The sequence below is a fragment of the Camponotus floridanus genome, unplaced genomic scaffold, assembly GCF_003227725.1.
Source record: "Camponotus floridanus strain SB8 unplaced genomic scaffold, Cflo_v7.5 scaffold25, whole genome shotgun sequence".
Classification (NCBI taxonomy): Eukaryota; Metazoa; Arthropoda; class Insecta; order Hymenoptera; family Formicidae; genus Camponotus; species Camponotus floridanus.
This window is the reverse complement of record NW_020229381.1, coordinates 987,541-1,013,234: the sequence shown is the minus strand read 5'-3', so window position 1 is coordinate 1,013,234 and position 25,694 is coordinate 987,541. Positions and strand designations below refer to the sequence as shown.

Below are 25,694 nucleotides of genomic sequence, written 5' to 3'. Positions count from 1 at the left end.
CTATTCGCCGCGGCGTGCTTATATTGTATACTATCGGGTGTATCGTTATCGTGGTGATTTTCATAGCGATAGAGAGCAGCATTTTACGAATGAATGCAAATTGTCAACTTTTACAAAATATATATCAAACTTGTAAGAGATTAGCAGCGCGTATAATTTCGTTGATTTATTCAATTACTTTTATTCGACTTGGAGTATTGTTCGAAGACGAGAAGAATAAACATTGATGTATTCGGAACAACTCTCATGTATCTGTAAAATCCTGAATATTTCAGTTGTTTATCTCTCTCTCATCTTCATAAGGAGCTTATTTTCCCGCTAGTTTGTCATTCCCCTAGCGCGATAATGTCGTATCCTCAACGCTTCGCAATATGAAGCGACGTGGAACGTCAACAAAGATCCCGTAAAGTGCACGAAAATTCCATGGAATCCTGGAAAAATTTATGGTCCGGATGTTTACCAACGTGGAATTCTCTCAGGCACCCTCGGACAGTATAAGATAGTATAGGACCCACCTCCTTCTCGCCCTCGCTTCTCAGGAGGTAGCTATTAGTAGTAATTACTGGAGCTATAAGTCTCTACCTAACACTTCTCTCCTCTAGCCTTTCGTCTTTCTACCTATAAGCGGCACTCCGCTTTTGTCGCTTTTCCAGAGTAAACTATCCCTCTTCATCTCCGCGGGAACTTTCCCTTATCCTCATTTCAAAATGATAGGACTTGATATTAAATGAGTAAAGTGAAAATTCCTTATTATATATTTCATTAGGCAATTCCCGAGGAAAGATTGCGTGAGTCTAATATGAATCCTTAATTCAAGAAGTGCAACGCGGCCGAATGAGCAACTAGCGAAAAGCTTCGGTGAAATATTTGAACCTCGCTCAGAAAATGCTTTCTCATAGATAAAATAGTAATTTGACGTAAAAATTTGTTAAATTTGTTATGCATTAAATGCAATATGTACCTACATATATAAAATATATGTTACAAAGTTAAAAAATACATATTTATTTTATGCAAATTAAAGTTATCGAACATAGATGTGAGGGTATACGGGAATATGAATAACTACACAAGCAAATGTTTATAAGCTAGCTAAAATAAACACGCGAAAAAAATCACTTTTTGCGAGAAACATTAGGACGACCAGGAGAGTTAACTGTTTTGCGGAGAAAAATTGCCCTACGTGCTGCACAATGCGCTTCGTTAACGTTTATAACCGGTAAAGAATATTACACTCTCGCGCGTCGAGCGCGTGTTACTCGCAAAACTGCTTAAAAAGTCGCCAGGAGGACAGGATGTTATGGGGGTTTCCACACAGAACTATAGTTTTTAATTACGCCCTTTTTACTGAGATTTTCTTTTTCTTTTGCAATCTTTTTTTCACGTCGAATACACAGCGAAGGCGTAACTTTAGCTTTGTGCCACAGCTATGCCATTTTTCTGGAGCAGAAATAATATGCGGTTCTCTAATTCTTGTTCCAACTATGCTCTATTTGTTATCTTGAAAACCAGCATGATAAAGGATTTACATATTTGATCACTCAGCGCGGTCTGTTTTATTAAAATTTTATATTTTCATTCGCACGCGCGCGTGGCCTCGTGAGTAAAATTTATGATGTTTGTATATGCGAGCAATGGATTGCTAATGTCACAGAGTACGAAATTTTCTTATTGTCTCATAAATGGCAGAGCATTATAGTAACAGTTGGCTTTACGAAATCTATTTATAGATTTAAAAGAGAATGATATAATTGTGATAAGTAATTTTTTTATATCACGTATAAATGTACGATATTCTTGTACAATCTTATTTATCATGCGACGTAATGTATTTTTAATTATGTCCTTATTATTATTATTAAAGCAAGCTTAACAAGAATTTAATAATCTCATTATGAGTAACAATTATAATCATTATATAATGATATTCTTTTCATCAAATCCCATTAGCGGCTTCATCATTATCTCTTTTCGATATCTAAAGCTTACGTCAACCCTTTTCTTCTTTATCCTTCTTCGATACCAACAGAATAACACCCTTTCGCTCCGCACTTCCTTCCTGAAATTCATTAATCTTCATCAAGAGTTATTCGCAACTGTGCCAGGTGTCGATATTATTAACTTTCACACGTGGAAATTATTAAGATAAAGTTTTTTTATATAACAAATGTTCAAGAGATCGTATTAAGAAGCTGTAAAAATGAAACACTTTTAGGATTTTTAAGATTCTCTTAGAAATATTTCACTAATTTGAATCCCTTACTGTACATATAAAATTTTATTGCTACGTGAATACTTGATATTGTAAAGAGATATTAAATTATAAATATATACTGCATATTTATTTTCTTTTAATGTCATAGATTCTATATAATGTATAATTAGCAATTACAGTTAACGTCGCTAATTAATCCCGATATTGGCGATAATTGAAAATATTTTTCGGCGCAATAAAGCCAATAAAGCTTTTACTATCTCCTCTATACATAACTGATGAAAGAACCAATATTCACACTTCTGATATGTCAAATATACGTAGAGAAAATGTTTCCATAAAATAAAAATATTACCTGAATATTATCTGAAACTTCGACTGAAGCATTTATTGTGTAGATGCATATATAGCTAATATTTATTATATTAGTCGTAGAACAATGTGTACGATCGATAACACGTTTGTAGAAGTAATTTACATATTTCTCTCTCTCCCATCCTTCCTCCCTCTCAGCACTATCTTAGATAGCGAATTTCTTCAGGAATTGCGTTCAGGTCAGATCGATAAAGACTCAATATTTACTTTCTGTTCAGCGCTGTATATGCGCGAGTTCCTCGTTATCGGGACTGTGTACACAATCGGTTAGAAACTTCTCGGACGTAGCAAGAGCCCGACGAAACCGAAGAAGGGGTGAATGGCGGACGAGATGGTGGCGTGAGAAAGAGTCGATAACATTACCGTACGCACACATGGGAAAAGTAACATTCTCGTTCGATTATCTTCCAAGAGAGCTGATGTCGGTGGGCGACGGATCGTTTTAAAGATCAACGATCACTCGAGGGCTTGGCGTTTCTAGAGGTAACGATCGAACACCATGTTGGCAGCTCTTATCTTTTCCGTACCGTTTTTTGCTAGTCTGTTTGTGTGGAGAATACAAACATTTTTCAAGTGCAAACACGAACTACAAAAATATTCGTTTTAGTCTCATTATGCATGCCTTTTGGACGATTGTAATATTCTGAATTTAAATATAGTGCGCTGACATTTTTAAAGTCAAAACTATCTTCATGTTTTTCAAGATAAAAATTGTGCTTTAAAGAGTGATCACTGTTTTTCTTGTGATTAATTCTTAAATAATGTTATGTAACTTGTCTAAATTAAAATTAATCAAAATTAGGACTAATATCTGAAAATAATTTTGAATTCATGTATCAATTAGTGGCAGTCTGTTCCGACAAAATCGCAATCTATTCCAAATGGCCATTCTACATCACCTAGCAATTGGTACACCACTACGGTGGCAGTAAATACACTTTGAGAGACAGTAACGATCGTTTGTCGGCCTACTGCTATTTCTAAGCCCATAAATATCCTTCCCGAACATCCCAATGTGGGTAATCGTCGATCCAAATCGTTCTCGAACCATTGGTTCTCCTTTCTTTAACGATCCTCATTCGGGAATTATCGAAGAAAGTTACTTAGTCATTCATATATTACACATATTTTATCGACATGCCTATGAAAAGTTGTTGCAATTCCTTTTAATCTTTCTTAACATCGATTTTAATCTACAGTCGATTGTAATTTATTGTTTTATAAAAAATTTTCTATCTACATGATTGCTATCATTGAACATTTGACACATTACACTTTAATAATTTGAAAATAGTGACATTGTCTGAATTATATATAATTTAAACATTTTCTCTTTACAATCTCATATTTTGCGTTATTATAAAAACATTGCCATTCAAATCGAATATTTGAATACTCGACAATATCTATTTCTTTTCACTTTCGAGCAAATAAAATTCAGATCCAAGTATTCTAAAATCGAGAGACGACAAGATTTCGCGTAAATGTGCTATTTTAACAACGATTGTACATCTGTGTACAAATGTGTAGTCGTAACAAAACAACGGAATGCAAAATCATGGCGAAAGAAAGAAAATGCGGAAATCGCCTTGCGTCAGTGTAGCTGCTGTGTATTTGATATCGCGTTGGCTCGCTCGAGCACCGCCATAAATGCGCTTCGTAAAAGCGCCCTTCACTTACAGCCGGCGTGCAAAACGATCGCGATTGTTGCAACAGGCATGCGCTTGCAAATTAAGCCCTTTTTACTGAGTGATCGATTGTCGTGAAATATCGCCTTTTTTTCCTTTTTCGCCTTCGACCGTTGCACTGTTTTTTCACGCGATTAAATATCCGTAATCAAGCGCATGTGTATTTACATGGTATACACACACTGGATATATACTATCAATGCAATGCAATGCATTGCAAATAACAGGAGAATGTAAGATAATGGATAGTGGAGGGATAAAAATAACTTCGAATTGCAACGCATTGCTCTGGCTGAGATAAATGGCGCGTTGAAATAATTCATATACAGCTGCGTGTTTTCATTGATCCTGGGGAATATGTTTGTCGATTCATCGAATTATCCATACTCTCGTATAGGTATTTCAATTCATGGCATGTACGGTTTAAGTTAATAATATACGGGTATAATGACGAATTTTGCGCCGGCCCGGTGAATTAATTGCGATGACGCATATATTTCCCTCTGCAAAAAAATTAACGATAATTATGAGAGGAAATTTATACCCCCGCATAAATTCGCACTCATTCGCTGAGAATCGAGTTTAATCACGCCCGATAAGCGATACTCTTAATATTCGGACAAATATGATTAACGTACCGATTCATTTTTATTACTATTCACAGTTTCAAACCCATTTTTAAATCAATTAAATGTGCATACGGGTATCGAGGCAATTTATAATTTTGAATAGCATTCGTTTCTCTCTTTCTCTCTCCCTCTTTTTTGCTCTCGCATAATTCGACGCTCTAGAAATTTGCATCACGGATCGCTTCAAAATCTCCATATTTACAAATTTGCATGCTTTGTCGCTTTTGCATAGATTTCCAGGTATTCGATATCGTACGGCCAATGTGTATGTATCTTCTCGTCGAGTATTTCGCGCGAAAGAATAGGCACACGAAAACAATTTGCCTGTCGGTCGGCGCATCGTGAACCATCCACCAATTAGTTCTCGCTCTCTGCGCGCTTTCAGCATCTTTTTCTACGTCCGTGGCATACTGCGCTGTCTGTGCATTTAATGCATGTACCATCTGCATAATATCCTGTCGTAAATCCAGGAAAGTCCGACACTGGCGCGACCGCTCTGCCTGCTCACGCACGACGCTCGTGCTAGGATGATCCTCTGGATTTTATTTCTGGACTTCGCCCGGGAATATGGTACCGCCTCAGGTTAAGCGATGAAAGTATGATGTACACAGTATTATCAATGTTATATCAGTGCATTGCATTCAGTTTGCTATTTAATTACTTTGAAATAAATTTTGTTGCGATTTGAACGCATGTTTGTTAGGATGTGCTTTCTCTTCGAGTGTACTAAAGTATGTTTAAAAAGAACCCTAATTTTCTCGTTCTCTTACGCCGTTTGTATCCATTTTTGTTGCTGAAAAGTAATTATTTAAGACGGGCGCGAATTATTAATTCCGACAATCGCTGCATAGCGTAGGAATTAAATTAGTTCCGAAAGAGATTCTTAAAGTTCGCGAGAGGAGAGTATGCGACACGCGGACACCTCTCCTCTCCTTAAGTAAACTATGTGGCGCGAAGATCGATACTTGAAAGTTGGTCGAAGTGTCGGCAGCTAAGGGATAATACGGATACATGGATAGATTCTCCTCCGGCTTTCCTGGAACTAACTCGCCTTTATTCAACCCCTTGTCGAATCACGTGGCGGCAGCCACCTTTCTTCTTCTCCTAAAGTTTGCTGGCTTTCCACTCTCCTGGGATAAATCGAAACGTGTTCCAAGAAGAAAGTATTGAGCTGCTGGTAGAACAAGTTTGGATTTGAGGGATTTAAATTCTCACTGGCGACAAATCAAGGTCTATATATGATTCTTAGCATACAATTTACGATCTTACGAAATATACCATCCGACTGAATACAAATCGTAATTAATTAATTGTTTGATTACATAATAAGTTTAGACAATATTATTATATATTATTATATAATAAGTTTAGATAATATTATTATATTATATTATAGATGCGATAGATTATTATATTTCAATTTTATTAGAACCTATTTTCCAAGGCAGATTATTATGTTTATATTGCACTATGTATTGCAAGTTAGAAATTATAAAATTATACATATAGTGCTTGATATATTTCTCAATTAAATGCGATTTTTTTAATAAAAAATCATAAGGTTTCTAAGATGCAGACTCTTCGCGGAAAAAATTAATTAAAATCTAACATTACACTTAATTATAAAACGCGCCACGATTCTTTTTTACTCACTGTTACATAATGTACTTTCTTTAGTCTTTTTAATTAACACATAGTGTTTATAGATTATGGCTGAGCGAAGCTCTTTCATTTAATTATTATTAATATCAGATAGTAGTCAGCTTTTTGATTTTTAAAGAAAAATTCTTTGTGTTGTTATTTATAAAGAATCTAATTATGTAGATTGGAAACTATTAATTTATTTCAATTTTATCTTTGTATCAAAAGGCGAGTTTCCGACCTTGACACTTCTCTCGCAAATGCAAGACAAGCGGAAGCTTTATATTTTTTGCGGAAGAAGCTCTTTGCTAAGGAATTATGCGAAACGTCGTACCATACGAAACCGTTGTTATAAAAATATTATCCATTACGAGTTTCTCTAGTGGAAAAAATTACTGCAGCGAGATATTAAAAGAGCCCTTTGTACTCATGTATATTCATTTTTTGTACGCTCGCCAAAACCCAGAAGAAGTAATGCGTCTGAAATTCTTTCTTCTTTTGACTTTTGCGTAAATCGAGTTACGTATTCTGATTCAACCGTAATAGAATTTTATCAAGGAACTATAAATGTAAAAATTAATCAATATCTGGTTGCTTTTGAATCTGGTTTTCGTTCTTATAAATTTCCGCGGACATTTCGTACTATTATGCGACATCATCATATGAATACAAATGATGCGGAGCTTTCGATAAATGAGCGGAATTTAATTAAGGATGCCATCCAATTTGTGATGCAAGCCATGCAATTGGCGAGTGATATCAATATACATATATATATATATATATATATATATATATATATATATATATGCATATATACACGCATGCTAGTGTGAATTCGCTAGTGTGAATTCGCCGCATGCTGGTTGATGAGAAATACAAACGATTGTACCAATCTAATTACTCTCAGCTGCAAATTATCTGGTAAATGCTGCGACCAAATTATTCGCACATTATCCGATAATTGAGAAAAAGATATTATTTATAGTAAAATTATTCTACAATTTTATCGGACTAAATAATTTTCTACGGTGATTATAAGGTTGGACGTTGACTAAATGAATTTTCTGAACGCCGAATAAAACACGCAAATTATAACTTTGAGCGCATTTTTTGCATTTTCGTGCATTTTTCACGCACGCTTCATGAGATGTCCGGCTGCTATAAAAGTTTTATACATATATATATATATATATATATATATATATATATATACATATACATATATATATGTGTGTCTGTGTGTGTGTATGTGTGTGTGTATATTTTATTATGACGGTAAAATTTACGGAGAAAAGTTCTTGGATAGAAGCATGCGACCTACGTGAAAGCTACATTGTGCTCGCGAATCATTTTCGGTAGACCGGATATTCGATTTAGCCGGTGTTTTTTTTATCGACTCCCTCTCTTGTGCGCGCACCGTGTATGCTGATGGTATTTCACATTGTTTGAAAAATGTGCACGCCGTGCGGTGAACGTTTCGAATTTTCCAATCTGCGCCGGCACACTCGGACTACCATTTAATTCGTTGCATCGAGTGAGTTACTGACGCATTTTTTTGTCGGCGAAGAATTACTGTCAACCAAGTTTATAACGTAAATGTGAATGTTATAAATGTAAATGTAAATATAAATGTAAATGATATAAATATAATGATTTTTCTCTATTAGTAGCATCTTTTATGCTTGATACGAAAGTCTCATTGAACAAGTTTGTTTAAAATTATTAATGCTATCTTGATTCGTTGTCTTGAATTGCAAAATGGAATATTAGTTCGCAATTCGTAAATATTGTAAAAAATATTTCCCTTATAAATCATTATATTGAAATAAAATATATAGTTATAAAAATTTTTCTTCTCGCGCGCGGTCCATTTTCGGAGCCTGCGGAAAATTTGCGAATTGTTAGTGCGTTAAAGTACAATTAATTAATAAAATGTCGATATAATCGTACATAATTTTATACACATACATATTGAGCATAACTCGTATATCATGCGATAAGAAAATCTGTCCATACAAAGGACAAGCGCGATATCACGTGGCGATTCCTCTCGCGCGAATCAATTTTTCATGTAGACGGAACATTTGGGAAGATCGCGAGGAAGAGAGAAATGAAAGCGCGAGAGATGGACGTCGGCGCCTCGAACGCGATCCCCAAAGCAATTCCGGATCTGACAGTGTGCCGACTATCGTTTTGCCGATCGACGGGAGACATGGAGCGCGGGCGCATGTCGCACCGCGTCACGTCTCATCGCGGCCACGTTGTAGGTACGTAGATAGGTAGGTAAAGCTCGGAATCTCGACGTCAAGCTCAGGAAAGGCGGATAGGAGGCCCCGGTATGTTACAGGACAATCCAATATCCCGAAGTCCAGAGACGCCTCGTGGACTGACGGCTCTACCTGGTTTAGAGGTGGAAACTTCGCTATATCCCTTCCGCCAGGCTAGGTAGACGTTGTCCTTTAAGCTTTATCCCCTACCAGTGACTCGCCATCGATAACACGCGTGTATGATGACACATGGATCTTTTTCATTCTCGGATACTTAATTTCGTGTAATTTTTAACAAATAAAAATAACACCCTCTGAATTATAAATATTGGAGTTAGTGGTTTGTAGAATCTGATATTCATTTTTTATGGCGGTTTTAAACACGAATTCTCCGAGAATATCAAGATGGAAATTGCAAGTCGACTCACATATAACGGGGAGCAAAGTAACTGGACATAAAATTTAGATCACCGCATGTTGGCCGCATTTTTATGACGGGTAAAAGCGCTTCCGATTACGCATAAACGATATTCGTTGACCTTTTTCAGTATTATAGACTATGGCTGTACCACAGCGTGCATTTTCCACGTTTACGAAGCTCATTTTGATTCTCCTCTGAGTCTAACTCACCGCATTCGCTATAATTTCCGACGATATAAGATTGTATAATCGAAATAAGGATGAAACCTCCTTTGAACAATTTTTATAGATCTATTATTATATGGATGCCATTGCCATCTTCTCTGCATCTCACAATAGCATTTCAAATTCTTTTCAAATATTAAATGCAGAACGCAATAAATGAAATGTCTGAAAATTTGGACGATACTTCAGAAATCGATATTTCGTTTGGAGTATGTTTGGAATTTGATATACAAGCGCGTTAATTTTTTTTTCCTTTTTTGTCGAAATGGCTGTTATGGCTATCGATCGAACGTGGCTTCTCGCGTTGGAAGGGGGAGTCATTCCGAGTTTCGCAAGCTCCAGCATCATAATTCTTATTTCATCCATATACGTCAAAGAACACCAGGATTTTCCGTAGTTAGGCGAAAATGTAAAAAAACGATCCCTCATCCGACCGCGTCGAATTATTCTCCCCTACGCTTATTACGCGTCGGAATATTTTCCGACGTGGTTTATTTTAATATCGCAACGCACGAACGAAATCCCTATTCAAAAGCGTAATGTTTGCAGCGGTGACGTGCGACGTCACGACGTCTCTTTTGTGCGCGTTGCGTCGTGCTACGCGTAAGTGCTCTCGTGACACGTTAACATGCGTGGGAAGCGCGTGTAGGAAGGGTTGGTTCAAGTCAATAACCACCGTGTGCGAAGCCGTGAAGTTCGCCACGCATGATTTGCGACAGTGGATAAAGCCTGTTCATACTGAAGCTGAGATACTTTTTCCAATTATGAAAAAAGCCGATATGTCTATGTCAAATCATTCATGTCAAATCTGACTTGAACAATGAAAGCCTGATGTAGACAGATTTTTGTTAGAAAAAATGTGGAAATACGTAATTAATGGACTATTAAATATTCTATCTCGTCGCGGAATCGAATGTATTCATTAAACAAAAAAAGTTAAAAAAAAGTATGGAAAAAGAAAGAAAGGGAAAATATATAAGAACATGATAAAATGTTGATTATATAATTATTAATTAATTTATCATGTCTATTTTTTGTTTTATATATCATTATACATGTATGGTCTTCATTTGTTAATTACTTAGATAATTATCATTTAAATATTATTTAGACGTAAAAAAAAATTGACTAGGAAAAAAAATCGTGGTTCCTTCAAATTGATGCAGCTATTTTCTCATGAATACCCCGTTTCTACCTTAAGAAGCTCGTTTTTACGAAATATGCAAGTGTTCCACTTGAATATAATGCCCATGGCGCATTACGATGCAATATCGCTGGTTATCAATCCGTCTTGTTACTCGCCACATGGGAATATAAGACGTGCTCGTTTAAATCTCCCAGCGGAAGATAATCCTTCACATGGTAACTACGTGTTTAATCAAGTGTACACGTACAACTTGATAATAAAGAGTAATGGCTGACTATAATGTTATTATTAAGTTCCATCATTTTTTTTAGTAATCATTGCAGAACTTTCGTTTTAGCTAGGCATTAAAAGACTATCATAGTGACAAAAAAAAATCGGTAATCGTAAACGCATCTCTTAGGGCATAATGCAATAAACATTAAATGCAGCGTTTCGAGTGTTCACCGCTGTCGCGATAAAATTGCCGTTTGTACGCGAAACATTAAACAGTGTTCGAGAATCTTATCTTGAAAATTACCTTCCGGCGACGCGGTGTTATCTCCGACGAAAGTATAAGACTAAGTACTACTGCATAAAGAAGAGAAGAACACAATACAATAAAAAATAGGCGATAAAAGACGACAAAACGGTCCCCGCAACACGAGAAAAACAGGATTCAATTATTTCCCTTCACTAAAGCAGTCGCGAAACAACGCAATTCTATTGTTCCCGGGAATAAAGAAAACTTTTTCGCGGCCGTTTCTTCTTTTTTGCGCTTTTAATACGTCTTAATGAAAAAGGCTCCATTAATTTATATACTAATTATATTCATTATCAACTTGGTATTTGCATAGCGTATAAGGGCTTGATTATTTGTGACTATTTATCAGAAAGTGGTTCGAGATGTTTAAACGCATATCTCACATCCGTACACAAATTTTCAGCGAATTTTCCTAATGTTTCTTTCGAACTACCTTTAGAAGCGGCCTAGGCGTTTCAACTTTTCAGTCGCACGAGTTAAAGAGTATTTTATTGAGGAGCGATGCATGCGGTTGTGGTATATACCGTGTGACTTTACTTACAGGTAAAGTAAATGACGCTGTATCTACACCTACGCTCCAACAATTCGAAAATCCTACGTCCATTCCCGCGAACTCTTTTATTCCAGGGATTGACACAAAGCTCTCCAAACACCGAGCTATCTACGTGAAAAATTGTCCTCGGCTGTCTTTCGCTTATATCGAATCGTTACTTCCCTTTTATATATTGTTCATTTTCAGACATTTTTTACTATAACTTATCATCATGTATTTATCACGTCTTCATCAATTTCTATAAAAATGTATACATTCTCGCTAATCAACTGTAACAACTAAAATCTTAATATTTATATGTGTAATAATACATACATCTCATAAAGAATATTTTATTTTAAATTGTCCGCAAAATCTAAAACAATTCTATAAAAGCATTTCGACCAAGTTACGATCGAATGATTCTCTCTCATCTCACCGAATACAGCTTTGTAAAGCATTATGCCAACGGTCGGAGGAACATTGCAGCAGAAACGCGCGAGCACTCTACAAAACTGTTTGACTATACATGCGCCTTAATCCCTTACGGGCTGCTTAATTCCAGGACGATTACCTTTACGCTTCGGTCCATCAGATTTTCCACTCACGTACGCCTATGATCCCACGTCCACTTTGCTCTCCACTTCTCGTGCCTCCACATATGCGCATACAATGCCCGAATACAGAGAGATTTGAGATCTACACACATACGCAAACAGAGAGACGAATGTCTGTCTTGCTCGTTCGATACTCATATACACGTGCAATTTCTCTATACATGCACGTTTCTAAACGATCATGACATTGTGCGACACTTTGGTATACAGTTATTGAACACATATTGGACATACACACACACACATACACGTATACACACACACACACGCTCACAGGATTATAATTCTACCTGCAAATAACAGTCTCATATGTTTCATAAACGTGAACGTATACATATGATGCTTTTCGCATACAGATATAAATAGAATATGCTACCGTCGGTGTTACCGGGGGTTGTAATCTGCTTTGGGGTGTTTTTGTCGTTTGTTGGCACACTGGCCTGTAATCTTTTGGCAGACCGTGACGTCATCGGTTCTTTTTTTTCGCACACTAAAAATACGACCTCGTGCGTCGCGATGATGTTTGAAAAGCGATGCTATGGACAAACAAGTTATTATACAAACGAACGCCAATTCTCTACACTATATAGAGATCAACAGGATTAATCTTTTGTCAGATATAAAAATTCCCTTTATTTCATGGACATTCATGGACATTCATTTTCGTGAAGAAAATGCAATTAAACTTGAATAAATTTATACATAAATTTATATATATATATATATATATATATATATATATAAATCTATTCAAGCTTAATTGCATTTTTTTTGTACATATATATATACATGCACGTACACACAAAATCTTTTTTATAGGTAAAGAGAAATTGATATCAGTAAATAATTCTAACATAAAAGCATATATTTTTTTTCCTATTATTGCATTCCTATTTATTGCAGATATAGTTTTTGAATGAATGATTTATATAATGTTTATTACATATACTACATGAGAAACAAGACAAAGCACACTTTACGTGATCGATGATTAATGCGTAACATACTCGATATGATTTGTGATCCAATCGACATTCGACGTGTTTATAAGAGACGCGATCGTATGATATGGAAATCAATTTATGATCTATTGCTTTCGGATGGAAATTTTAATCGTTACGCACTATGTCATTACAATAGTGTGTTAAGCGTATGCGCTCTGTTTCGAATCGAACGATTTATATTTTGACGACATGTCGCAATTTTATATGGCACATGGCGCCTATTCTCTTATCGCTACCTCGCGTCACAAATTCACGTTAAAACTTTTTACATTTTTCCGTACGTAGAGAGCGGCATACAAGTACCATATATATATTTGATGAATATTTTCTGTCACGCGACGCCTAAATCATACAACTTTCACAAACGCGCGCGTAAAGAATTACTTTCATAGGGACGGCTTTCAATTCTTCGCGAAGGCAAAGAAAACTATGAGAAGAATTCTCAGGGCGTACATTCCGAAATATTCTTTCGTTCGGAGGACGTGTCGTTCGAGCCTTTCGCATTTTCTATAGGATGCCTGGGACTCTCGAAGGTCCTCTATCTGATTTTTCGTGCAAATGGCGATTCGTCGACGAGCGACGTCGATCATATATTGATCAATTCTACGCTAAATGGTGGAATCGAGGAATCGAATCAGAAATATAGTCGAAACGTGATCATTATATACATATTTTTTCATGAAAAAGAAATTTAAATATAATATGTAATATATATAATATATTTAAATATAATATATATTTTATATTATATTAAATATAAAATATATATAAACAAAAAAGATTCTGCACATTTTTCTCGTAAAATATGCATATATTTTTGAGAAGAAAAATTTTAGAAGCATGATAAATTAAATTTCCATCAATGAAGCGGTGAATTCCGAAATGAGATTCTGTTATTTATACACTCGTCCCACAGTATATGAGACATTAATGTTACCGTAAAATTACAATTACTGAGAAATGATGTAGAGGTGCTGCGCGGATGTAAACGATTAGATTAGTCTATTTAGATACTGGACATACCACAGCGAGAGCATAATCATTTGCTCGGTCGCTTCAACAAATAGTATTCAGCATATATTAATTATTGCTCATCTCTACAGCTTGTCTCGCACGCGTGCGCGGGATTCGATTGTGTACGTACATAAATTTCAATCTCCCATGATGACCGCATATCCTGTCCGGATTCAACGATGCAGGTGACTTATTGCAACGCTCATTGGATGCTAGATATTCGCGCAACTCATCGATTACTTGTACCCACCATGGATGAGAAGAATTACACGGCTAATAATAGGCATGTAGCAATTAGAAAACCAGCGCAATTCTAGTTGAGTGTGGGCTACGTCCGCGGTATGAAACTGTAATTGTTTTTGTAATTGCGCATGAAAATTAGAATAAGCTTTCTGTGTTCTGGAGGCAGAATATATATAGTTATATTATATACAGAAAATGTGTGTGTATGTTTTGTATAATTATAAAGTATTACATACAAATGTTATAATTTTGTAAATTTTATATTTGCTCTTAAATATTTATATTGCATGTTTTTCTACAAACTTATTTTACAAGCGTGTTAATTATACATAATGAAACATAAAATGTTTACATATTTATAAATATTTTAGTTGCTCCGAAATTTAAGTAAAATCGTCATTTCAAAAGCAATTTAAAAATATTGAAAATATATACACAAACATAGCAGAATTACAATCATTTCGCTCAAATGTATACGATAATAAATTGGCAAACGCAAATAATAATCAAAGCAATTAAACGAACATCCTAACTAAACTTGTTTAAGCGAAAACTTGTTTAAACGAACACCGTGTTATTTCCTGTCTACTGGTAATCTGTCAAAGAACTCCCGTCAGTTTTTCAATTTCACCCCGATGTCGTTTATCGTGCAATACTCGTGTCATAAATAATCATGAAATAGCGACGAAGACATGTAAAAAGCTCGACGAGTTTTTGTCATGAACATTTAATCTCCGTTCGATCGTGTACGCGTTGTACTCATTGCACATAACACACACGCACCCATACACATACATACACGTACGTGCATGGTCACACATGCGCGGAGCGTTTTAATCGCTGGTGCATTGTTTGCCACAGCAATAAAGGTGGCAATTCGGGAAGCGGCGTCGAAGGAAGGGTCCGCGAATTAGCCCGCGTATGAAGGGCTCTTTTTTGCGAATGCCCGTTTTTCTATCTGTCGCGTGAGCAGCCTCGTAAATAAAAGTCGGAAACGGAAGCAGTCGGGTCGCCCGCGACTTTGCCGTCGAGATAATGGACCGAGGATAATTAACGGTCCTCCTCCTTGTACGTATGCACCGACATGAGTGATTTTAATTTTTGAATCTATCTCGACTGTGACGCAAGTGTGGTTCACTCGTTGCCGCTCGTTTCGCATTCTCTTGTGAGCAAAAGCATGCCAGATAAGAGGGGTAAAAATGTAGCGTTGTTGAAATTAGGTGTCGCCTATTTATCGTACTTGTGAACTGAAAAGAAGATATGATTTCTTCATAGTACTATAACCATGCAGATGAAATATACCGTATATTTTGTAAACATGAGTTAGATTTATTCATTTTTCCACCGATACAGATAAACCATATATAATTTTAAATTCTTTATATTCCTTCATTTAATGAAATTTTCATGCGAGACTTATCTTACAAATGATTGTTTTGTATAAGATGTATTTCGAGATATTAAAATGAATAAAGGACGACAAGGCATCTTGATTTTCTATACATTTGGATTGCTTCATATTTCTTTCTAAAATTGCTCCCAAGGAATACTTTATGGTTATTTCACGTAATTTTGCATGCGCAGCAAAATGTCTGTTGGAAAAATTTTCTACAAATATTTCGCATTTTTGAACATTGTACGACACAATATTCGTAACTGGCTTTCGAGTGTCACGAAATAAAGATGGTAGCACTCTACTTGGCTTTGCCTCGCTTTTACGCCATATCCCAACAGAATCCTTCGACATAACGACACACCAAGGATTTTCAGGATATTTGCCTGCGGCAAACATGCTATTGCAACTGCAACTATGGTGATTTTCGGCACTCTGTCTACTAGCTGAATCTTTATGGCAATGACGAAGCTGAGCAAGCGTTATTAAAGCTTGAAGGTCCTTGCTACCGTTTGTAGCTACCTTTCGCAGCTTACGCAATGTCTTATATACATATATACATGTATACATACATGCATACATATACATACACATATATACATTTTTTTAAACTTTATATTACGAGTAATGTATATAACTGAGGAAAAATCGTCTCCAATCTCAAAAATGTGTCATTAGCAGGTGGAATGTTAATCCTGAGCCACTTTGTATATAAGTATACACACATATGTCATATTATATTAGTTATATTATAATAAGAAAAAAGCAAAATATTATTGTATCTTTAATCTTATTTATTATTATATCAATACTATATTCGCGATTATTTATTCTTATAAAAAAAAATGTTACAACGATATAGAGTTACGTATAAATGTGGACGAATTGGTTGTACGTACAAACGTACATCAGAGAATTATCGCACACAGGGTGAAATATCGAATATCAATCAAATATCCGGTTCTCGCTTGCCGAGATATTTGATTTCATATATGCAATCCTATATTTATATACATTAATATAAAATAAATTGCAATAATATTTCTTGAAAATTACTAAAAAAAGCGAATTACAATTCGTTCATTATCAGATTGTATCTTTGGTTATCAAACTCCATTATTATCACTACTATTGAATATAACTATTATATGCAAAAATATATGCGGGAATATTAATCAAACATGTTCATGAGATATATAGAAGAAAATTACAAAATTCTTACATGTAAAAATATATAGTTCTTATTTTATATATCATCTTTTTCAAAATAGAACACTTTTATAAATCGTGATACCTCTACAAACTAAAATATTATCAATGAAACATAAGATTTATCATGTTGATATACTACAATATACTTGATCGTAATTTCACAAAATTAAATTAAATATTGTATTTAAGTCTGCAAATATAAGTTAGAAAGAAACTAGCAAAAATAATATTTAGTGAGAAATTGCGCGCGAAGGGATCAATGTCTTCAATATCAAGATAGTGTCAATTGTGTGCGATTGTTATGCTTTTATATGAGATAGCGAAGAAAATCAAAAATTTTCAAGAAAAATAACGATATTATGAAACTATTGGAAAGTTTTCTTCTCGTATAACACGTAACAGTTTAAATTATCAATTTAATCAAAAAATTAATTCATTCTTTCATTAATTATATAAATGTTTTTTAATGTCATCGCCATATCTTTCTCATTTTAAAATTAATTATTTTTTACACATTATTATCCAGAGACCTTCGCATACTTTTGATTTTGAAAGACGAGACTATTGATCACGTGCAACCCTCAATGTTATATAGAGCCCTATCAGTAAAAGGTTAAATTGGTTGTGAAATTCGTTTTAAAACTTCGGAAAAAGTTTCCCCTTCGATCGTGTACTTTTTCCAGGATCATTGCTTCAGGAAATGTACATTGAAATTGTACATTCCATTGTTATTTGATTAATTGTGTTTGTATTTTAAATTTATTTTATTGATAATTCATTGATGCATTACGATATTGTTTTTCAATTTCAATTTTATTGTTTTATTTTCAGCTGCCTTTATAAATTCATGGAAAAACAAGATCCAATAATTCAGGGCGCGTAATTTTCTGCACAATCTAAACTATTCTATACACACACACACACACATATGTGTATATATATGTATATTTGTTTCATTAAGCGTTAAATCACTCCCAAAGCGCAATTCGCAAATTCTCATTAATTATAATTGTGTACAATTCATTTGTGTTAATTTCAGGCTTTAGACAATGTCTTACTCTGATGAGATGCCAATTAATTTGCCAAGACACATCTCTATAGTATTTACAAGCGGAATAACGTATGTCGAGGCAACCTGCGCGAGTTTTATCGAGTAATTAACCGCCAACGAAACACATGGTTATTGGCGTAGCGCGCCCACATCGAAAGCATCACGCGGCTCCTCTGTTTTCGTCGGACAACACTTAGCGCTATCAATCTTTCGAATCCAACACTTCGGTAATCTTTACGGCAAGAAATATAGTGGATCGTAAAAGCAGCGAGTGAGCGCGAATGTCGGAATAATAAATCGCGGCACACATCCCCCTGTTTTTCCTACACGCGCCCCGGCGCGTAAAGCGCATTTTCTCCCTTGCCAATCTTTCTTTGACATCGATTTTGTATCGGACAGGTAATTACCGGATTCGCGAGTTATTCACGCGAAACACCATCGCCGGAACATGTCCCGAATTGTTATCGCGCGACGGGGAGTCCATTCATATCTACTCTACCAACGTTTCCTCCAATTTTGTCCCATCATCTTTGACAACGTCATTACTCTCATTTGAAGCGTCATTCGTGTATTTTCTTTTATATCTTTCTCTTTTGTTCTATTTTTCGCACATCTCACATGTAATCGTACCGCGACGTCATCGTTTCTATTTTCGTGACATATGAATTATTAGAAATCACATTTGCTGAACAAAAACGTCCATGAACGCGATCATGAGGCAAGGGGTGTGACGATTAATAAGATCTAACAAGAGGCTCGAGGGGAAAAGAATCGAATCTACTTCCGAACGGGCGCCAAGATAACTTCCAATAAATGCTGTATCGTATTAAGAAAGCGTTTCGCGGAACTATATCAGGTCCGCCAGCGGCTGCGTTCGATTTTTCTCTATCGACGGCATCGCGCCCTGACACTTCTGTCGATTGTTGCGGCTCGGGAAATGAATTGGGAGTAAACGCAGCGTGGCGAAAGCCGCGGACCGCATCTGTCCGTTCGACCGCGAGGGATCAATGAAAACGTTTAAGGTTGTCTCGTGCACGTGTCGTTTCCTACACTTGTATTTAAAGGGTTCTCGCGAACGAAATCTTTCCTAACGTTCGCTTCTACATCAGATTCTAGAAGGTAACGCGCTGATGCTTCAACCACGTCATCAGTTCTACTCGAATCCTAGCCAAATTTTGGATTTGCATGTGACGTACGATCGAATTTTTTGTTAAATCAACGATGCCGTATTTTCCTGAATCAGATGTAACATTTTCGATAAAATACAAAGTAGATGACACACTTCGGATCCGTACTAAAAATAAACCGTAAATAATTTCGGATTACTCGACGAGCCGGATGTTATCCGTCGCTTCGATTGTGCATACGTGCATCCGACATACTCGCGGCAGGGGAAATAAATTTTTATCGAAAACGCGAAATTATTTCAGATCCCGACATTCGGTAATGCACTGCCCGTCAGGTGCGCTCTAGTACGAGCATAAACTCTCGATGGAACACCGATAAAAGGGTGGTTTTTTAATCGTCGAAACACGGGAAGAGCGATACGAAAGCGGCTTTATGTCGAGAGCGTTAAATTTTTTTTTTGCTTTTTTAACGCTCGCCGTGCATCAACATCGTCGCGTCATTGGCAGATTGACTCATTTGGCTACGCGGTTTACGCGACCGATTTTTCCGCGTATCTCGCAATCCGACAGGAAAGGGATGGGTATATATATATATATATATATATATATTTTTTTTTTTAGTAATGTCATTCAATTTTTATCGACGCAACTTTCGACGGTTTCGTCTCCGGTGCGTGTTTTTATGGGCCGTCAGTAAATTGGAGATTGAATGGTCGATAATAATTTCTCGATCTAATGCAAAATATGCGTCAGGGCGAACGAACCCCATCGGTGAAAGAGATTCGACGTTTTTTTTTTTTATGATGACATAAAATGACGTGTACGGGGAAAAGTTATCGTTCCGATCGACCAGTTATATGCGCGTGAAACCGATAGCGCGTTGTTGCCTTACATTCGACATAGATTATTATCAGTTCGAAATGAAACAATAAATTTCGCACGATCTCATTATCGCGCTCTAAAAGAGCTATATCGATACATTATTCCGGGCAATAACTGTATTTTACATATCTATCGTTTTATCGGCTAACTGGCAAATTATTATATACGTCCTTTTATATCAAGAATTATGATTATTCAAGTTGATTAACTCTTTCAATTTACGCTGAGTCTATCCATAACCACTAGAGAATCTGCGTATCTATCGTGCAAAGAGATTAACTTAATTACAAAAAACACAGTAAGATAAAATTAATTCATTTATAAACACAGCGTTATTAATAATTATGCGTATTCTTTTTTCCTTTTCTCTTTTCTTCTCTTTCCGTCTTGCAATAATCATTATTATTATCACTCTCTATTATTTCCATTGTTGTCTCATTAATAAGTTATTCGCAAAACCAATTAACGCCATTATTGTAATGTCGATCGCCTCAACTGCGACCTATTGTTATAAATGCCATTGCTTAAAATAATTATCGTAACGTACAATCAATATACAGGTAGCTCGTTTATGTTTGCCTGTTTTTAAAATAAAGTGTTAATCATACTGCTCTTACATTTTCCGCAAACAGAGAGAGAGATTATGCTCTTAATGTATTCTCTCGGTACGGAGAGAGATTATGCTCTTAATGTATTCTCTCGGTACAACTTCTTCGTGTATAACGTCCTCGATGGTTATACTCGTCATCAAAAACAAAGTTGTTCATCCGTATATACATGATCATCGTAACAACTGCCATTGCCATGTTAATGATCCACAGCCCGATGTTGCGCATTCGTCGTTTCTTTAGCTTCTTCGTGGCTAGAGCGCGCATATGTATAATTTTATCACTTTATTCACATATCCCTTTTAAATCCAATATACTCGAGAATGCAAATATAAATAAATACGCGCAGTAGACGATTTCGATTTTGTTTGAAAAAAAAATAATTGCTTTTTAAAGAGATAAGTTGACAAAACGAAATATAAAATATAACACAATTGGTATAAAGTTGAGCACAAACAGGCGCGATTATAATATGCGATTTACATTTTTCGAAGAATTTTTACGTAAAGTCTCCCATTGCAGATGAGAAAACGTGAGTATAACGAGAAAATAATGATGTAACGAGAAATGGAGTTCTCTGTACATTTGTCAAGCTCGACAAATGTATCTGATACATATACAACGTACAACTTCAGCAACAAAAAGGACAATACAAAGTACATGCGGATACGACGGCAACATTTCTACAACACATTATCGGTTAGTATACTCCATTCTATCATTTTTTGTAGCGATTCGGAGCTTAACTCACTCGATTCTCTCGTTGTAAAGTCCTACGACAAATGAATCTGTTAGAAACTCGAACTCGCACGCAATACCGGATCGTTAACAACTTTGCTCATGGTCCTCGAATCCCTCGTTCGTCACAATTGGACGCACAAGCGCGAGTTGCTCTAACAATCTCGAAAGATGTTTCTCGTCGATATTCTTCAATATCCTTGGTAAAGAGGAGTAGAGATAGATGGGTAGTCATCCGTAAATGGAGAAGCGCATCCGTAAATCGGTCGCGCGCGGAAAACGTGATGTGGATCCCGTTTTAATTCCGAGCGTCTCGTGCATATTCAGAAGTTTTGCGCCGAATGTCAGGACGTTGTTATGCTAAGACCGCGAGCGCTTCCCTCGGGTTAGCTCTTAGCATATTTTGCCTATATTTCCAACGGTGCCGTAACCGTGCGAGAGACTGGCGCCTAGGCAACTTTCACAGAGAGAGCCTTGCTTAGGACGCCCTCCGTCTAGAATCTCTTCCCTCTCTAGTTCGCCTCCACCGTTCCTTTTCCACTCTCCACCACCGAGTCTGCTATTCATTTGCATTAGCGGGTTTAATTACTCCTCGGTACGTTCTATTTTCAACTGCTTGGCGACGATGACGACGACCGAATGCTTGTCTCGTGTTTCCACTTCGGACCCAGCGAGAGTTTCGAGGGGCAATACTCGCGAATAGTTGGGAGAGCTAACACCCGCGAGCGTGGACGCTGTTCGTACACTTTACGGTAAACGTGAGCTTTCCAAGTGCGGGGCAAGCAAATACAGCAAGCCGGATGTATCCCTTAAAGTTTCCTTGCACGTAATCGAGCGTAGTCAAGAAGGCGAGCGATTGCAACGGCGCTCTTGATAAACCGTTGTCTTCTCGATGACCATAATGATAGTGTAACGTCGAGTGGACGTATTTATTCGCGGTGGATTAATCTAGCCTCGTCCTCGCAACTTGTTGACATGATAGTTAAAGGCAACAATTACGTAATTAAAATCGTGCGATGGTGCGTGCGCGCGCGCACGCTGCGGGCGACAGGCAACGAAATTAACGTTGTCAAAACGTACTAACGTGTGTCATAAGAGAAAAGCCAGTTTATGTATTACCGGTTACCATATTGTATCGTTGTACAACGTGAAGGCAAATTCAGAATAGTCGGAGACAAGCGCTATAGTTTAGAAGCTATCCGAAAAAATATTTATGCTGAGAATTACCGACAAACCATCGTATCAAGTGGACATGTTTCATTACTTTAACATCTATTAACGCATACGAATCTTTAATTACAATAAAATTGTTGAGAGTGCAATATTACGGAGTTAATAATTTATATTTTTATCTAATTATATGTACTTATATTTCTTTATATTGCTTATTATTTTTTTATAAAATTTTTAGGATTTGTAATAAATGGCATATATATACAAAGTGTTTCACTGTGCAATCTTTATAGTGTATTCTAATAAATAAAATAAAGTCTAGGTGATATTATGTAAAATTTTGATCGCTTATAGCTCAAAAATTATTGCCTAAAAATTTTTGTATTATTAATATTTTTACTTTATTTTATCTCTAGAATACGTTAAAATATTGTACGAAGATATTGTGAAACATATCATATAAATATATCATATAAAATTATATAAAATTGTTGAAACAAACTTGAGCACAAACATTAACTAGGAAGTGACTCTTGATACTTTGGTTCACGTTAGACGCGAATTTTTAGGTAGAACATGAAAAATCCATTTCGTGCCCGCTGCTTAATGTTCAAAAATTTCGTCCACGTTATACGTTATCTCCCTCAAGCACCGGTTTGAGATTTATAGATGCCAGCTAGCCGTGCCTTTGTAAGCAGCAGCGTGTGCAGCAGAAAACGTATGCAGGCGCGTGCTAGGTCTGCGCTTCTGCTTTCTGTCGTTCCGGTTGGCTCCTATCTCGCTCGGCGCATTTCCTCATTACTTATGAATTTATGCGGCCGTCTTGTCGTAAATGGATTTAAAAAGGATCAACACGCGAACCGTCGTAGACTGCAAGATACGTTCACACACACGATATATACACGAAGGATTACGCGGTGAAGTTTTTATTGAGAAGATTATACCGAAATATGGAGCGACTAAAAGAATACATAATACGTCCGCAGCTACATATGCATGCTCCCTTTAAACGCGATTAGAATTTTTACCGGGCAAGATATACGCTTTTTACTCGAGCATACAATTTTATATTACGAACGTTATTGTATTAACGTCTCGCTGATAAAAGGCTGCTAAAAGGGCTATTATCATAAAAAAGGAACGATTATGTCTCTTGTAATTAAGAAAAAATTAAACTAAAAATTCAAATCAAATTTACTGAAAAAAAAAATTTACTTATCAAATTATATAAATTTTCAACTATATAAATTTATCTGCCGAAGAATAAAAAAAATTGCATCGCCGAATATTAATCGCATTAATTTAATGCACGATATTATCAGGAGTTCTTCATAAGTGGCTATATTATTCGATACGTTAAGAGAGAAAGAAAAAAAAGATGCGTATACGAGAAACGAGCGTATAATCTAGAAGACAAATGCTGTCTTATGGGGCTCGCGCGATAGCTCGAAAGTCGTTCTCGCCCGTGCAACTCAGACATTAATAATAACAGCATAACTGGGTCGTTACTTTTCGAGGGGGAAAAATAATTTCCAAGTGTAATTAGATATTCGCTGCGCCGGAGAGGAAGATGCTGCGTCTCTGCGCGGGTTCTCTGTTTTCCCATTAAAGGCGTGACGCATTAATCAGCCACGAGTTTTCTCGCTTTCCGTTTTCTTTCTATCGTTCTTGCGAATTTCTCGGCGCTTTTTTAGATAAAGTAGTATAGTATATACATATTAGAGACGAAATGGATAATTGAGTAAAAGTGTGTCTCTCGATCTTGCTGTAAAATTATATCGAAGGAATAAGTTCGCAAAAATAATCGACGAAAGAACAAGTATCAATCATAAAACTGCTTGTATTTCATGAAAGCTAAACAAGTAATAAAGTACGTAGATTAAAACGCGCACGTATCTCTGCTCAATATATTACATCATAATGTATATACAACGGTCATTTATAAAGTTATCTCCCGTTAAACACGTCGGAAATGAAAGAAAATGGGGCGCATCGCGAAGAAAGATTCAAACATAGCACGCCAGCATTTACAATTCCGTTTATAGCATCGTAAATGATACGAGAAAAATCTAAGGTATTTAAAAAACAATCGATTATACACGAAATTTAACTTTCACTTTGAATGTCATTAGACAATCGAAAAAATGTCGTCTAAATCAGCTGTGATTTCAACGCGAAATTACCCTCCATTAGCAATTCTCCCATATTTATAATCCAGCCCTACGTTAGTTCTCTAATTTATGAATTATTGAGAAAATATGCAATCGAAACGTTATCTCTGAGTTCGGGAAAGAGAGAAAAGGAAAATGTTATCCGGACCACAATGAGATTAAAAAATATATCCCAAAGGCGTGCCCGATTCCACTCCAACGACGATCGATCATTCCTATATATTACCATTTCCGCGGTGCGCGGAAGGGAGAGAAAGAGAAGAGAAAAAGAGGATATCCATCTTCTCGTGGCATTCGACGTCGACGTCTGGGGGGGATATACACTATCGTCGCCATTGCTATGTAAGAGAACTGCCGCTATTTCTCTCGGGGAGAGAACGCGATGGGAAATAAAAGTGACAACATTTCCTGTGCGCTGGATATACCGTTTCTCTCTCTCTCTTTCTCTCTCTCTCTCTCATTATTTTCTTCTCGCTTCACCAATAACGGGTTATCGGATTCGCGATAATGAGCTGCAGTTTTGTACGAGAGTCGATCTATTGACGCTCGATATCCGCGTTCTCTCTCTCTCTCTCTTTCTCTCTCGCGAGGAAAGTTTCCCTCGTTAACTTTATGATATCTCGCAGGAAACTCCATGAAATTATTGAATAAGGACCTCTTCGATTAGAAGGATAAGCTGATAGCGTTTCGTTTCTTATTCTGAGAATGCGCCGACGGTTTTGATAATGAAAGAGATGAATCAGAGAAATTCAATTTAATTCAGGAATCACGCACGCGCGCCAAATATAGTATAGTTCGA

At 36.3% G+C, this 25,694-nt stretch overlaps 1 protein-coding gene across 4 annotated transcripts in view; it reads right to left on the bottom strand.

Annotated features, from left to right (window-relative positions):
• LOC105256367 (TWiK family of potassium channels protein 7) overlaps window positions 1–25,694 on the bottom strand; it is a 258,014-nt gene that overhangs the window by 14,801 nt on the left and 217,519 nt on the right. The window lies entirely within an intron of this gene.